This window comes from Bufo bufo, chromosome 3, assembly GCF_905171765.1.
Source record: "Bufo bufo chromosome 3, aBufBuf1.1, whole genome shotgun sequence".
In the NCBI taxonomy this organism is placed as follows: Eukaryota; Metazoa; Chordata; class Amphibia; order Anura; family Bufonidae; genus Bufo; species Bufo bufo.
In genome coordinates, this window is record NC_053391.1 from 678,139,997 (window position 1) to 678,156,751 (window position 16,755).

The window sequence follows — 16,755 nt, forward strand, 5'->3', positions numbered from 1 at the left end:
ACATGAATGCAATATTTGCATGTCTTCTGTGTTTTGTATCCACTCCTGCTTTTGGCTACCAAATCATAAGCCAATTCTGATGCAAAATAGGAACCATGTCATGCAGGCCTTATAGCTGTTACATGGAAAGGATCCGTTGTGCGTCTTATTTTCCCTTCCTTCTGACAGATCAGAAGAAGGGTCAAATAAATGATGATGTCAGCCAGGCCGAAAGGCAAAATAGTGGCCCAGTCATGAAGTGGGGAGGGTGGTAACAGCATGAGAAGTCCACAGAGTGGCCCTATGACACATGACATAGTGGTGAGGTGGCAGCAGCATCAGGAGACCACAGAGTGGCCCAATTTCAGAGTCTGGAGGTGGCAGAAGCATCAGGAGGACACAGAGTAGCACAATGACAGATTGTGGAGGTGGCAGCAGCAGCAGTATCAGGAGGAGGCCAGAGAGTGGCAAAATGACAGTGTGGAGGTGGCAGCAGCAGCATCAGGAGGTCACAGAGTGACACAATGACAGAGTGTGGAGGTGGCGGCAGCAGTAGCTTTAGGAGGAGGCCATAGGGTGGCACAATGACACTGTGAAGGTGGCAGCAGCAGCAGCATGAGGAGGCCACAGGGTTGCACAATGACAGAGTGTGGAGGTGGCAGCAGCAGCATCAGGAGGAGGCCACAGAGTGGCACAATGACATAGTGTGGAGGTGGTGGCAGCAGCATCAGGAGGAGGCCACAGGGTGGCACAATGACAGTGTGGAGGTGGCAGCAGCAGCATCAGGAGGCCACAGAGTGGCAAGGTGACATAGTATTGAGGTAGCAGCAGCATCAGGAGACCACAGAGTGGCAAGGAGACATAGTGTGGAGGTGGCAGCAGCATCAGTAGACCACAGAGTGGCAAGGTGACATAGTGTGGAGGTGTCATCAGCATCAGGAGACCACAGAGTGGCAAGGAGACATAGTGTGGAGGTGGCAGCAGCATCAGTAGACCACAGGGTGGCAAGGTGACATAGTGTGGAGGTGTCATCAGCATCAGGAGACCACAGAGTGGCAAGGTGACATAGTGTGGAGGTGGCAGCAGCATCAGGAGACCGCAGAGTGACCCGGTGACAAAGTGGGGAGGTGGGTGGCAATACCAGTATCATCTGAAGATTGTGGGTGAAAGAAGAAGCACTTGGCATCAGATGTGTGGCATCAGGCAGGTGGCAGCATCAGAATAGTAGCTGAGGCAGGTAGCCAGAAGAAACCGGTCTCTTTTGTAAAAGCGTTGGTCTGGCACCATGGATGAGCTAGTCTGATGCATCAGGCATTGGTGGGTGTAAATCCTGGCTGATCCATGCCTGATTCATCTTGACAAAGGTCAGTCTCTCCACATTTTGGGTGGACAGGCGAGTTCTCCTTGGGGTAACTATGGCCCCCGCCGCACTAAACACCCGCTCTGATGCCACACTACTGGCCGGGCAGGACAGCTTTTCCAGGGCAAACTCTGCCAGTTGCGGCCACAAATCCAGTTAGGCTGCCCAGTAGTCCTGCGGATCTTCAATTGGGGGGGCAGGGTGCTGTCCAAGTATGCTGGTTCAGGTGCTGCTCCAGGACTAGCTGCTGCTGCTGCTGGTGGTGAGTAGTTTCTTCACTAGGCGGGTGAAGAAAGCTGCTCATCAGCGACTCTAGACTCAAGTTGCTCCTGATCAAGCTGGAACTGCTCCTACCTCCCACCCTGCCACAGCAGCCATGGCAGAGGAACGTGAGCACAGAGGGCCCCCCCCCCCACCCCTAAACAGACCTGCGAGAGGATGGACGATGGCGCAGATAGGCAGCGGCAAACTGACTACATAGGATGTCTATACAGTATAGTAGTTCAGTTTGTCCTCCCTCTCAGTGGGTGTAAAAAAAGGCCCCCATTTTGTACCGGGCTGGAACATGGAACTAACTTTGGAGTTTTTATAACTCTCTAAAATGGCGGCTGAGGTGCAGCTTTGTCCTCAGACATCACACACACTGACCTTCTTCTTCTTCTCCTCTGTACTGTGTGCAGGGTGGAGTCAGCCCTGGGAGGCTTGTTAGAACCTCCCCCTCCCTATGCAACTTTATTGGAATTTCTATACAAGCACAATTTCAATGAAACACAATCACAGGAGGTATCGGATAAGAAAGAGGAGGTATCAACGGTCGCCACCCAGCAGTCTGACGACAGTACCCAGATCAGCCCAAGGAGGGTGGTCCCGCTGTTGCTGTCTACTCTGAGATTTCTAATGTCAGTGGTGGTGAAGGTGACGATGATGATGTGTCGATGGATGTCACGTGGGTGCCCACAAGAGAGGAAGATGAGGGGAGTTCAGAGGGAGAGATTGAGCAGCAGATAGGGAGGAAAAGGAGGAGAAGCAGGCAGAACTTACAATGCACAGGAGGCAAAAAGCAGACTGATAATGTATCTGGAACTAACCATGCACGGTCACATCTGGCGCTCCCAGGACGCCGGCACATGGCTCCGCAGTGTGGGCTTTTTTTAACGTGTCCACTGCTGACAATAGTGTTGCCATCTGCAGCCTGTGCTATTAATGCATAAGTTGCGGTAAGCCCAATACTCACCTAGGGACGACTGCCTTAAGAAGGCACCTGGCCTACCATCATCGATCTCAGTGGGAGCAACACCGTCAGAACCCACAAAGCCACATGCCCAGTGCTCCACGTCCTGCCTCTTCTCCTCTCTCCTCCCATTTGTCGTCCACTCAACCTTCCACCGTGCAGTCAGCGCGTTCATCTGGCAAAAGGCAGTCTTCCGTGGGCCCAAATGTTCAAGCGTAAAAAGATGATGACGCTGGATAACCCTCTTGCCCAATGGCTGACCGCTGGCTTGTCGGAACTGCTAGCCCACCAACTACTGCCACATAAACTGGTGGACCCGGAGGCCTTTAGAAAATTTGTGGCCATTGGCACACCGCAATGGAAGGTCCCCGGAAAGAAATATTTCTCCCAGAAGGGCATCCCGGAGCTATATGGCCACGTTCAGCGGCAATTGAATGTATCTCTGGCACAAAGTGTCGGTGCCAAGATACATCTGACCACAGACTCGTGGTGTAGCAAACACGGGCAGGGAAGGTACATAACTTTTACTGCCCATTGGGTGAATCTTCTGACGGCCGTCAAGCATGTAACCCATGACACCAGTGTGGATTTGGTGTTACCGCCACGGATTGCATGCAGGCCTGCCTCTTCTTCTCCTCCTCCTACTCCATCCTCCGTCTCCTCCTCAGCTGACTCCTCGTTTTCCACTGCTACCGCCTCTTCTGTTGCACCCCCCAAGCTCCCCAGATCCTATTCAACGAGCCAGGTGAGACATTGCCATGCTGTGCTGCGGCTGTTGTGCCTGGAAGCCAAGAGCCACACAGATCCTGCACTGCTTTCAGCTTTGCGGTCACAGGCCGATCATTGGCTAACCCCGCTCAATTTGACAGTTGGCAAAGTGATGTCCGACAATGGTGCCAATCTGCTGAGCACGTTGAAACAGGGCAAAATGACACATTTGGCGTGCATGGCACACGTCCTGAACTATAGCTGTGCAGCAATTCGTTGCTAAATACCCCGGGGTCCAGGACGTCTTGCGGCAGGCCAGGAAAATCTCTGGCCATTTTAGAAGATCTTACACGGCCATGGCTCACCTTGCTGATATTCAGCGGCGACACCACCTGCCTGTTAGACGTCTGATTTGTGACTGCCCGACACGCTGGAACTCCACCTTGTATATGCTTTATAGGCTGCTCCAGCAGAAACGTGCAGTTAACAACTACGTGTACGAACTCTGCGGCAGGACAGGTTCTGGGGAGCTTGGTTTTTGTTCACCGCACAGATTTCTGTGGCCATTTAATGAGATCACCAAACTGGTCAGTCGCAGCCAGGGCGCCATCAGTGACATTGTACCTTACGCCTTCTTTCTGGAGTGTGCATTGCGTCGTGTCATTGATCGAGCCGTCAAGAAGCAGGAGCAGGAAGATGAGGAAGTTGCAATGCTGGATGAATTTCCAGGGGGGCTACTCCATCTGAGACAAGTCAACAGGAGTCTGAAGAGGAGTCAGAGGAGGATGGTGACGGGGCGGAGGAGGAGCAAGAAGAGCATGCTTTAAACTTTTCTGGGATCCCTGGTGTTGTCCGTGGCTGGGGGGAGGAGACCGAGGATGACATTTTCCTGGTTGATGAGCAGGAGCCAGGCCACTCCACCACTTCCAGTTTAGTGCAAATGGGGGCCTTTATGCTACAGTGTTTGAAGAGGGACCCCCGTATAAAAAGCATAAAGGGCAAGGACCAGTACTCGGTGGCAACGTACTTAGAACCCCGGTACAAACAGAAAATGGCGGACATGTTACCAGCAACACAGAGGGCTGTCAGAATGCAGCATTTCCAGGCCTTGCTTCGAGAAATGCTGCATTCTGCTTTTGCGGGCGCTGGCAGAGGAATTTCCACTCACAGAGAAACAGTTGCGGGTACCAATCAAACAGCGCATGCAAGAAGAGGGCGGTTTGAAGATGTGTTGGTCACTTCGGATATGAGATCATTCTTGCAGCCAACCCATCGACAGCCTCCCTCCGGATACTGCCTCAGGAAACGCCTAGACCGACGATGTCGGACTACATCGGGTTAATGGCCGATGTGCTCAGTCTGAGAAGCGAGGAACCCCTGGACGACTGGGTGTGCAGGCTTGACCTGTGGCCAGAGCTGGAGCAATTTGTCATGAAACTCTTGGCTTGCCCCTCGTCCAGTGTCCTGTCTGAAAGGACATTCAGCGCAGCAGGGGGGATTGAGACCAATAAGCGCACTCGCCTAGCTCACGACAGTGTGGACTACCTCACATTTCTAAAAATTAATGAGGCATGGATCTCGGAGGAATTCAACACATGTGACGAGTCGACCACGTTTAATTGAATTTCCTCATGACAGCCCACAAATATCCGCCACCACCCAGAACAAATAATGGTCCTGTCTTAGGTAAATACAATGGCATAAACGGCCTTTTCTGTCCGTTGAATGCCTAATGTTTTGGGCCTCGGAGGAATTCAACATCTGTGACGACCACCTGTTTCAACTATTATCATTAGGGTTTTTTTTCAAGAGGGGGGATTTCTTTAGCCATGTTTTAAATCCAATTTTATATTTTGAGTTCTTTTAAACATATGTATTTGACATGTATTTGTACTGGCCTTCAGTAAAATTGATATCCATTGACCGTCTAATAGACCTCCAGTCACATAATCACTTGATCTTTTCTGTACAGTGAATACATAATTTTTGGGGCCTTTAATACACTGGCCTGCAGTAAAATTGATATCCAATAACAGTGTAATATACCTCCAGACACATACCTACTTGTTCTTTTTTGTATGCTGAATGCATAATTTTGGGGGCCTGTAGTCCACTGGCCTGTTGTAAAATTGATATCCAAGTACCGTGTAATCTACCTCCAGCCACATAATCACTTGTTCTTTTCTGTACGGTGAATGAATAATTGTTGTGGCCTTGGAGGAATTCAACACCAGTGACGATCACGTGTTATCGAATTTTAACTATAATCATTAGGGGTTTTTTTCAAGAGGGGGGATTTCGTTAGCCATGTTTTTAATCCAGTTTTATATTTTTAGTTATTTTAAACAAATGTATTTGACCTGTATTTGTACTGGCCTGCGTGTAATATACCTCCGGCCACATATTCATTTGATCTTTTCTGTCCGGTGAATGCCTAATGTTTGGGGGCTGTAGTCCAGTGGCCTACAGTAAACATTTTCTGCATTGACCGCATAATGTACCTCGTTCCACATAATCAGAATTTATTTTATGTGAGGTGAATGCCTAATTTTTAAGGCCCGTACTCCTGTGGCCTAAAATTAAGTTTTTGGAGGCTCCAACAGGGCACATTTCAGAGAATTTCCCTTTAAGATGCATAAAAATGTCCACTAATTAAGATTAGAGTTGAGCGGACACCTGAATGTTCGGGTTCGGCAGGTTCGGCTGAACTTGAAAAAAAAGTTCGGGTTCGGGACCCGAACTTGACCCCGAACCTGAACCCCATTGAAGTCAATGGGGACCTGAACTTTTGGGCACTAAAATGGCTCTAAAATAGTCCTGGAAAGGGCTAGAGGGCTGCAAAAGGCATCACAATGTGCTTAAGAGCATGGCAACTGTTCTGCAAACAAATGTGGATAGGGAAATGACTTAAAATAACAGAAAATACAGAAAATTTTAAAAAAACAATCTGGATCTAGGACTAGGAGGTTGAGGAGGCGGTGGATGGGTGGATGTGGAGGTGTAGGTTGACGTGGCGGTGTAGGTGGAAGCGGCAGTGAAGGAGGAATAGGTAGCCAACACTGATTTGTGTTATTTTTTATTTTTAAATTGGGTATCCCTCAAAATATTGGGACATATAACAAAATAAAACTAAGAATAAGTGCACTTGAGTACAAGAATGGATGGTTGAGGCTGGTATAATTGTCTTTTCTGCACAAGGTACGGACAGGTCCTGTGGGATCCATGCCTGGTTCATTTTAATAAACGTAAGCTTCTCCACATTGGCTGCGGCCTGTGATAATGCTCTCTGCCGTGCTAAACATACGTTCACACTATAAACTGGCTGCAGGGCAGGTCAGCACCTCCAAGGCTGACAAAGCTTTTCCACATTTGGGCCATGCTAACCCTGCCTTCTCAGGTGCTGGCGGTGCCCCAGCTGCGTTGGCGACCTCTTCCTTTGCCTTGTGCTTCCACTGTGCCCCCGCTTCAGGTGGGAATGCTATCATCAGCGTGCGCTTGTAGTCGCGCATCTTCCGATCAGTAACCGATATTTTCACTAAATTTTGTTCCCTGTCAGCAATGCAGAGCAGGGGTTCATTCACGGCAAAAGGGGGTACATGTCACCCAGCAATACAACAGAGGATTTGGAGAGATTTAGGCCCCTGTCACCCAGGCACAGCAGGGGTTCATTCACGGCAAAAGGGGGTACATGTCACCCAGCAATAGAACAGAGGATTTGGAGAGATTTAGGCCCCTGTAACCCAGGCACAGCAGGGGTTCATTCACGCCAAAAGGGGGTTAATGTCACCCAGCAATACAACAGAGGATTTTGAGAGATTTAGGCCCCTGTAACCCAGGCACAGCAGGGGTTCATTCACGCCAAAAGGGGGTTAATGTCACCCAGCAATACAACAGAGGATTTTGAGAGATTTAGGCCCCTGTCACCCAGGCACAGCAGGGGTTTGTATACGCCAAAAATGGTAAAATGTCACCTGACAATTGAAAATAAGAATTTTTTCAATTTAGGGCACTAAAATTGGCACTTTTTTAAATTAAAATGGCTCAAAAATAGTCCTTGAAAAGGCTAGAGGGATGTAAAAGGCAGTAAAATGTGCTTAAGAGCATGGCAACTGCTCTGCAAACAAATGTGGATAGGGAAATAACTTAAAATGAAATAAAATAGCTAAAAATTACAAAATATTAACCTGCAACTCAGAGAAGGAGGTGGATATGGAGTCGGAGGTTGAGGAGGCTGTGAATGTGGTGTTGTAGGTGGAGGCAGCAATGGAGGAGGAACAGTGACAATGTTTTTTTATTTTTTTATTGGGGTAGGTAGCCCCCAAAATATTGGGACAAATAAAAAAAGAAAACAAAGAATTATTGCACTTAACTTGAGTACAAGAATGTATGTTTGATGGTGGTATAAATGTCTATTCTGCACAAGGTACAGACAAGTCTTGTGGGATCCGAGCCTGGTTCATTTTAATGAACGTGAGCTTGTCCACGTTGGCTGTGGACAGGCGGCTGCGTCTGTCTGTAATGACGCTTCCTGCCGTGCTAAATACACGTTCAGAGAGTACACTGGCTGCAGGGCAGGCCAGCACCTCCAAGGCATACAGGGCAAGCTCTGGCCATGTGGACAATTTGGAGACCCAGAAGTTGAATGGGGCAGAACCATCAGTCAGTACGTGTAGTCGTGTGCACAGGAACTGTTCCACCATGTTGTTCAAATGCTGCCTCCTGCTAACACGCTCCATATCAGCAGTTGGGGCTGGTTGTTGCGGCGAGGTGACAAAGCCTTTCCACATGTTGGCCATGCTAACCCTGCCTTCTGAGATGCTGGCGCTGACACAGCTGCGTTGGCGACCTTTTCCTCCTCCCCTGCCTTCGCCTTGTGCTTCCACTTGTCCCCCGGCGTCAGTTGGGAATGCTCTCAGAAGCGCATCTACCAGCGTGCGCCTGTAGTCGCGCATCTTCTGATCACGCTCCAGTGAGGGAATTAAGGACGGCATATTGTCTTTGTAACAGGGATCCAGCAGGGTGGCCACCCAGTAGTCAGCAAACGTTAAAATGTGGGCAACTCTGCAGTCGTTGAGCAGGCACTGCAGCATGTAGTCGTTCATGTGTGCCAGGCTGCCCAGAGGTAAGGACAAGCTGTCCTCTGTGGGAGGCGTATCGTCTGCATCCTCCGTATCCCCTCGGCCATGCACCAGTGATGGGCCCGAACTGCGTTGGATGCCACCCCGCTGTGAACATGCTTTATCCCCTTCCTCCTCCTCATCCTCATCCTCCTCCTCCTCGTCCTCCAGTAGTGGGCCCTGGCTGGCCAAATTTGTACCTGGCCTCTGCTGTTGCAAAAATCCTCTGAGCCACTTTTAAAAGACTGGCCTGAAAGTGTTAGAGATGGGTCATCTGTAACACTTTCAGGCCAGTCTTTTAAAAGTGGCTCAGAGGATTTTTGCTTCTCCTCGTCCTGGGCCACATCCGCTTCCATCATCGCCCTAAGTGTTTTCTCACGGAGACATAGAAGTGGTATTGTAACGCTGATAACGGCGTCATCGCCACTGGCCATGTTGGTGGAGTACTCGAAACAGCGCAACAGGGCACACAGGTCTCGCATGGAGGCCCAGTCATTGGTGGTGAAGTGGTGCTGTTCCGCAGTGCGACTGACCCGTGCGTGCTGCAGCTGAAACTCCACTATGGCCTGCTGCTGCTCGCATAGTCTCTCCAGCATGTGCAAGGTGGAGTTCCACCTGGTGGGCACGTCGCATATGAGGCGGTGGGCAGGAAGGCTGAAGTTACACTGCAGCGCTGACAGGCGAGCAGCAGCAGGGTGAGAACGCCGAAAGCGCGCACAGACGGCCCGCACTTTATGCAGCAGCTCAGACATGTCGGGGTAGTTGTGAATGAATTTCTGCACCACCAAATTTAGCACATGCGCCAGGCAAGGCATGTGCGTCAAACCGGCTAGTCCCAGAGCTGCAACGAGATTTCGTCCATTATCGCACACCACCAGGCCGGGCTTGGGGCCCACTGGCAGCAACCACTCGTCGGTCTGTTGTTCTATACCCCACCACAACTCCTTCGTAGTGTGGGGCCTGTCCCCCAAACACATCAGTTTCAGAACGGCCTGCTGACGTTTACCCCAGGCTGTGCTGAAGTTGGTGGTGAAGGTCTGTTTCTGTCCTGATGAGGAGGTGGAAGAGGAGGAGGAAGCCGAGTAGGAAGAGGAGGCAACAGGAGGCAAAGAATGATGCCCTGTGATCCTTGCGGCGGAAGGACGTGCGCCAAACAGCTCTCCATCCGGGGCCCAGCCCCCACTACATTTACCCAGTGTGCAGTTAGGGAGATATAGCGTCTCTGGCCGTGCTTACTGGTCCACGTATTTGTGGTTAGGTGGACCTTGCCACAGATGGCGTTGCGCAGTGCACACTTGATTTTATCTGATACTTGGTTGTGCAGGGAGGGCACGGCTTTCCTGGAGAAGAAGTGGCGGCTGGGAACGACGTACTGTGGGACAGCAAGCGACATGAGCTGTTTGAGGCTGTCCATCTCCACCAGTCTGAATGACAGCATTTCATAGGCCAGTAGTTTAGAAATGCTGGCATTCAGGGCCAGGGATCGAGGGTGGCTAGGTGGGAATTTATGCTTTCTCTCAAAGGTTTGTGAGATGAAGAGGTGGTGGTGTTGTTGGTGGCACATCCTCTGTTTGCTGGGCGGCAGGTGCCAACGTTCCTCCAGAGGCGGAGGAAGAGGCCGAGGCAGCAGCAGAACAGGGAGCAGGAGGGGCCTGAGCCCTTTCTTGGTTTTGAAGGTGCTTACTCCACTGCAGCCAGTGTCTCGCATGTAGATGCCTGGTCATGCAGGTTGTGCTAAGGTTCTGAACGTTAATGCCTCGCTTCAGGCTCTGATGGCACAGCGTGCAAACCACTCGGGTCTTGTCGTCAGAACATTGTGTGAAGAAGTGCCATGCCAGGGAACTCCTTGAAGCTGCCTTTGGTGTGGTCGGTCCCTGGTGACGGTGGCCAGTAGCAGACAAACTGCTTTTGCACCCTGCTCCCGCTTTTGCTACGCTGTTAGCTCGGTCTCACCACTGCCTCTTCCTCCGAACTCTGAAAGTCAGTGGCACGACCTTCATTCCATGTGGGGTCTAGGACCTCATCGTCCCCTGCATCGTCTTCCACCCAGTCTTCCTCCCTGACCTCCTTTTCAGTCTGCACACTGCAGAAAGACGCAGCAGTTGGCACCTGTGTTTCGTCATCATCAGAGACGTGCTGAGGTGGTATTCCCATGTCCTATTCAGGAAACATAAGTGGTTGTGCGTCAGTGCATTCTATGTCATCCACCCCTGGGGTAGGGCTGCCAGCAGAGTCTTCAAACAGCATAAGAGACTGCTGCATGACTTGAGGCTCAGACAGTTTCCCCGATATGCACGGGGGTTATGTGACAGACTGATGGGCATGGGTTTCAGGCGCCACCTGTGCGCTTTCTGCAGAAGACTGGGTGGGAGATAATGTGAACGTGCTGTATCCACTGTCGGCCACCCAATTGACTAGCGCCTGTATTTGCTCAGGCCTTACCATCCTTAGAACGGCATTAGGCCCGACCAAATATCGCTGTAGATTTCTGGCGGCTACTGGGACCTGAGGTAGTAGGTTCAGTAGTACGTGTAGCTGTGGCAGAACGGCCACGTCCTCTCCCTGCACCAGAGGCTCCACCAAAACCACCACCACGACCATGACCGCGTCCCTTATTAGATGTTTGCCTCATAGTTAGCGTTTACAAAGCAAAGTAAAAAGTGGTTAGGTCTGTTAAAAAAAATTAACCGCCAATAAAAACCCTGATGTAGGGTATTGCACTCAATTATTTTTTTTTAACTCTATATGACAGCGGTATTTGTGGCCTAAATGTGACACTGAATTATGCACGTCTTATCCCAGATGTGCAGTATATCAGAGGCTTTTTTCACCCCAGTAACCAAAAAGGCGTATTTCTGGCCTAAATGTGACACTCACTTATGCACATGTAATCCCAGATGTGCAATATATTAGAGGCTTTTTTCATCCCAGTAACCAAAAAGGCGTATTTCTGGCCTAAATGTGACAATCACTTATGCACGTGTAATCACAGATGTGCTGTATATATCAGAGGGTTTTTTCACCCCAGTAACCAAAAAGCTGTATTTCTGTCCTAAATGTGACAGTCACTTATGCTTGTCTAATCCCAGATGTGCAGTATATTAGTGTCACGACCGCTATCCCAGCAGCAGTCGTGTCGCACCAGACGGAGGGGAAGGGGGACCCTTATCTACGGATGGGAAATAGAATGGCCACCCCTGAGTCACCCTAAGCTGGCACCTGTCTGCCCTGATACCCTAGACGGGGTGTGAACCCGTGCGGCGAGCTGGATGCCTAAACCCTCAGTCGCCCTAACACTGGACTGGGGAAAGGCCGATGGGAGCGCTAGTCACCATCACTCACGTCTAGGAGAACAACAGGGGAAGACAACAACAAACAATCTACAGCAGATAGACTTATCCAGTCACGAGCAGAGAAGGCGATCCCAAACACGACAGTCCACGCCGGACAAGAGCTCCACAGCAACACCATAAATCGATCTCCTTCCAAGGTCAGAGTAGCACTGGAAGTAAGGACTATATCTGGCAATGACTGCAAGTGAAACTGAAACTAATATAGTAGCTGGGAGTGGCAGACAGGACTCACCTGAGAAGGATGCCTACAAACTCCCAGTCAGGACAAAAAGGTTCACAAGGCAAAACCCAGATGACATACCCTGAACCACGGAGCAAACTCACAAGCTATCGCGAGTAGCAAGTCGCTGCGACCTTTTCCTCCCAGACCTGTCTGGATCAGTCACAGTCGTGACAGTACCCCCCTTTCTACGAGGGGCCCCTGGACCCTCAAGACCAGGCCTCTCCGGATGGGAGCTATGAAAAGCCCGAATGAGTCTGTCCGCTTTTATCTCTGATGCTGGAACCCACATTCTCTCTTCGGAACCATAACCTTTCCAGTGCACCAGGTACTGAAGAGAGCGGTGAACATATCATGAATCAACAATCTTTTCTACCTGAAACTCAAGACTGCCATCAACAACCACCGGTGGAGGCGGTAGTGGCAATGGTTCAGGAGGTTCTACATATCTCTTAAGCAGAGATCTGTGGAAGACATTATGGATCCTTAGAGTCTGAGGTAGCTCCAGACGAAAAGCCACCGGGTTAATGATCTTAATTACCCTATAAGGACCAATAAATCTCGGACCCAATTTCCACGAGGGAGCCTTCAACTTGATATTTCTGGTAGACAACCACACCAAGTCATTCACCCCAAGGTCCGGACCTTCAGAGCGCTTCCTATCAGCCGCACGTTTGTATCTACCACCAATTCTCTTCAAACTTTCTTGCACACTCTGCCACACTGAAGAAAGTGAAGACGCAAATCGTTCCTCCTCGGGAATCCCAGACGGCCCCCCCTCACTAAACGTACAAAACTGAGGATGGAAACCACACGCACCAAAAAAATGGTGACTTATCAGTGGATTCTTGACGACGATTATTAATGGCGAACTCAGCTAACGGTAAATAAGATGACCATTCCTCCTGATTTTCGGAAACAAAGCATCTCAAATATGTCTCTAGGTTTTGATTGGTACGTTCAGTCTGACCATTGGACTGTGGATGGAAAGATGAAGAAAACGACAGATGAACCCCTAAACGAGAACAAAAAGCTTTCCAAAATTTAGAAACGAATTGGGTACCACGATCCGAAACAATATCGGAAGGGACCCCGTGAAGCTTCACGATGTGGTCAATAAAAACCTGAGCCAGTGTGTTAGCATTAGGCAATGCGGCAAGAGCAATAAAGTGCACCATTTTACTGAATCTGTCAACAACTACCAGAATAATAGTCTTCCCCGCTGATACTGGTAGATCCGTAATGAAGTCCATTGACAGGTGCGTCCAAGGCCTGTTGGGGATGGCCAGAGGTAAAAGACGCCCTGCCGGACGAGTATGATCTACCTTAGAACGAGCACAGGTAGCACATGCAGACACAAAATTCAACACCTCCTGGCGCCATTTAGGCCACCAGAACCGACGAGACACTAACTCAGAGGTTGCCCTACTACCTGGGTGTCCTGCCAGTGTGGAGTTATGGTGTTCTTTTAGTATCTCCAGTCATAAATTTTCTGGCACAAACAGTTTACCCGAGGGGCAGGAGGCCGGGGCGTCCCCCTGGGCTTCCAACACCCTCCCCTCCAAACCTGAGTGTAATGCAGAGACCACCACCCCCTTTTGCAAAATGGGCTCTGGTACCTCAACATCACCCCCTCCAGGAAAACTACGAGACAATGCATCCGCCTTAGTATTTTTTGCCCCCGGGCGATAGGTTATTACAAAATTAAACCTAGTAAAAAATAACAACCACCGAGCCTGTCTAGGGGTAAGACGCTTAGCAGACTCCAGATATAATAAGTTTTTGTGATCAGTAATCACTGTGACGGGATGAACCGCCCCCTCCAAAAAATGACGCCACTCCTCAAAGGCCAACTTAATAGCCAAAAGTTCCCTGTTGCCAATATCATAGTTCCTTTCTGCAGTAGACAATTTCTTCGAAAAGAAAGCACACGGACGCCATTCACCAGGGGACGGGCCCTGAGATAGTACCGCTCCCACCCCCACCTCTGATGCGTCAACCTCTACAATAAAAGGAAGCGAGACATCTGGCTGTACGAGAATAGGGGCCGAGGTGAACCTCTCCTTCAGAGACGCAAAGGCAGTTTTGGCTGCATGTGACCATTTGGAAAAATCGGATCCCTTTCGGGTCATGTCCGTCAGTGGTTTGACCACCAAGGAATAGTTCTTTATAAACTTTCTATAAAAATTGGCAAACCCCAGGAAGCGTTGCAATGCCTTCAGGTTCTCAGGCAGATCCCAGTCTATAATCGCCCGGACTTTCTCTGGATCCATGCGGAAACCTGAATCTGACAACACATACCCCAGAAATAGCAGTTCTTTTACGGCGAACACACATTTTTCTAACTTAGCAAACAATTTGTTGGCCCTTAATATCTGCAGCACTTGTCTCACATGGATCTTATGTGTATCCAGATCTGGGGAATAGACCAGGATGTCATCAAGATATATCACAACAAATCTCCCGATAAGGTGACTAAAAATATCGTTGACAAAATGTTGGAATACCGCAGGCGCATTAGTAAGACCAAATGGCATGACCAGATTTTCATAATGCCCTTCCGGAGTATTAAAAGCCGTCTTCCACTCATCCCCCTCTTTGATGCGAACCAGGTTATAGGCTCCTCTGAGATCCATTTTGGAGAACCATTTAGCACCATCAACCTGATTAAAGAGGTCGGGAATGAGAGGAAGAGGATAGGGATCTCGGATAGTTATCCGGTTTAATTCCCGGAAATCCAGGCAAGGACGTAGGCCCCCATCTTTCTTTTTAACGAAAAAGAACCCTGCAGCCACAGGTGAAGAAGAGGGTCTGATCTGTCCCTTAGCCAAACTCTCCGAAATATAATCTTTCATAGCCTTCCTCTCCGGGCCGGAAAGATTGTATAACCGGGTTTTAGGTAGTTTTGCCCCAGGTAATAGATTAATCGGGCAATCATATGGACGATGAGGTGGTAACCCCTGACAACCCTTCTCAGAGAACACATCCATAAAATCTGACAGAAAGGCAGGTAAAGATGTTACAGAGAGTGTAGAGCACCTACTACTCAAGCAGTTGTCCTTACAACGTTCACTCCACTCCACAATCTCCCCGGCCTGCCAATCCACCACTGGATTGTGAGTCACCAGCCAGGGAAGCCCCAATACTATAGGAGCCGGAAGACCGTCCAGGACATAACAAGAGATATGCTCTTTATGGAGGTCCCCTACCTGCAGATGGGTATTATGGATGATCTGAGTTAACTCTCTCTGAGTAAGAGGGGAGGAGTCGATGGCAAAAACAGGAATAGTTCTGCATACCGGTTCCGGAGTAAAACCCAGAGCCTGAGCAAACCGTGAATCCACCAAGTTGACCCCCGCCCCACTGTCCAAAAAGACGGAACAGATCTCAGTTTTATTGCCCGCCTCAACGGTAGCGGACAACAAAAACTGAGACATGCGTATGGAGGAAACGAATACGCCCAGACTGTTCTCCTCCGCACAGTCTGGGGACTCTAGTTTTCCGGCGGCTCCTTTGTTTGTGGTCTCTTGGGTTCTGAGGGACAAACCTTTACAAAATGACCCCTCCCCCCACAACGAAAACAAACCTCTGACCTACGGCGGAATTTAGGAGGATTCACCCGTCTAGTAGCGCCCCCTATTTGCATTGGTTCGACTGGACCATAACAGACCGATCCCTGCCCTATAGAGGCCTCCGTAAAATTTAATAGTCTCTCCCTGAGTCGTCTGTCGATTCTTATGGACAGAGACATAGCAGCCTCAAGAGACCCAGGGACCTCGTAAATCGCCAGCGCATCTTTTAATTTTTCAGACAACCCAAGGGCCAAGTCGTTCCATAACGTATCAGTAGCCCACCTACGGAATTCGGAACAATATAGTTCAGCAGACCGGCTCTCTTGCCGAAGTCTACACAGCTTAGACTCAGCCAGTGAGACCCTGTCCGGGTCATCATATACGAGACCCAGGGCTTCAAAAAACTCCTCCACTGATCGTAAGGCCGGAGAGTCTGATGGTAGGGAGAAAGCCCAAGCCTGCAGATCTCCTTGCAGGAGAGAAATTACAATGCCCACCCGTTGTTCCTCACCGCCGGAGGATCTAGGGCGTAACCTGAAGAACAACTTGCAAGCTTCTCTGAAGGTTACAAATTGGTCTCTCCCTCCTGAGAACCTATCAGGTAAAGCCACTTTTGGCTCAGGAGTACCTTGGTTTCCCGTAGCAACGGTGGAACCCAAGGATTGCTGCTGCAGCACTGTTGCTTTTAATCCTGCCACTTCAAGGGATAACCCCTGTAATTGTTTCGCCAAAACCGAAACTGGATCCATAGTGGAACAGACAAAATACAAAGCAAAACAGCAAGCAAAAAAGAAAGAAAAAAAAAAAATGAAATGTCACTTTTTTTTTTTTTTTTTTTAAAAGGCCAGATATACTGTCACGACCGCTATCCCAGCAGCAGTCGTGTCGCACCAGACGGAGGGGAAGGGGGACCCTTATCTACGGATGGGAAATAGAATGGCCACCCCTGAGTCACCCTAACACTGGACTGGGGAAAGGCCGATGGGAGCGCTAGTCACCATCACTCACGTCTAGGAGAACAACAGGGGAAGACAACAACAAACAATCTACAGCAGATAGACTTATCCAGTCACGAGCAGAGAAGGCGATCCCAAACACGACAGTCCACGCCGGACAAGAGCTCCACAGCAACACCATAAATCGATCTCCTTCCAAGGTCAGAGTAGCACTGGAAGTAAGGACTATATCTGGCAATGACTGCAAGTGAAACTGAAA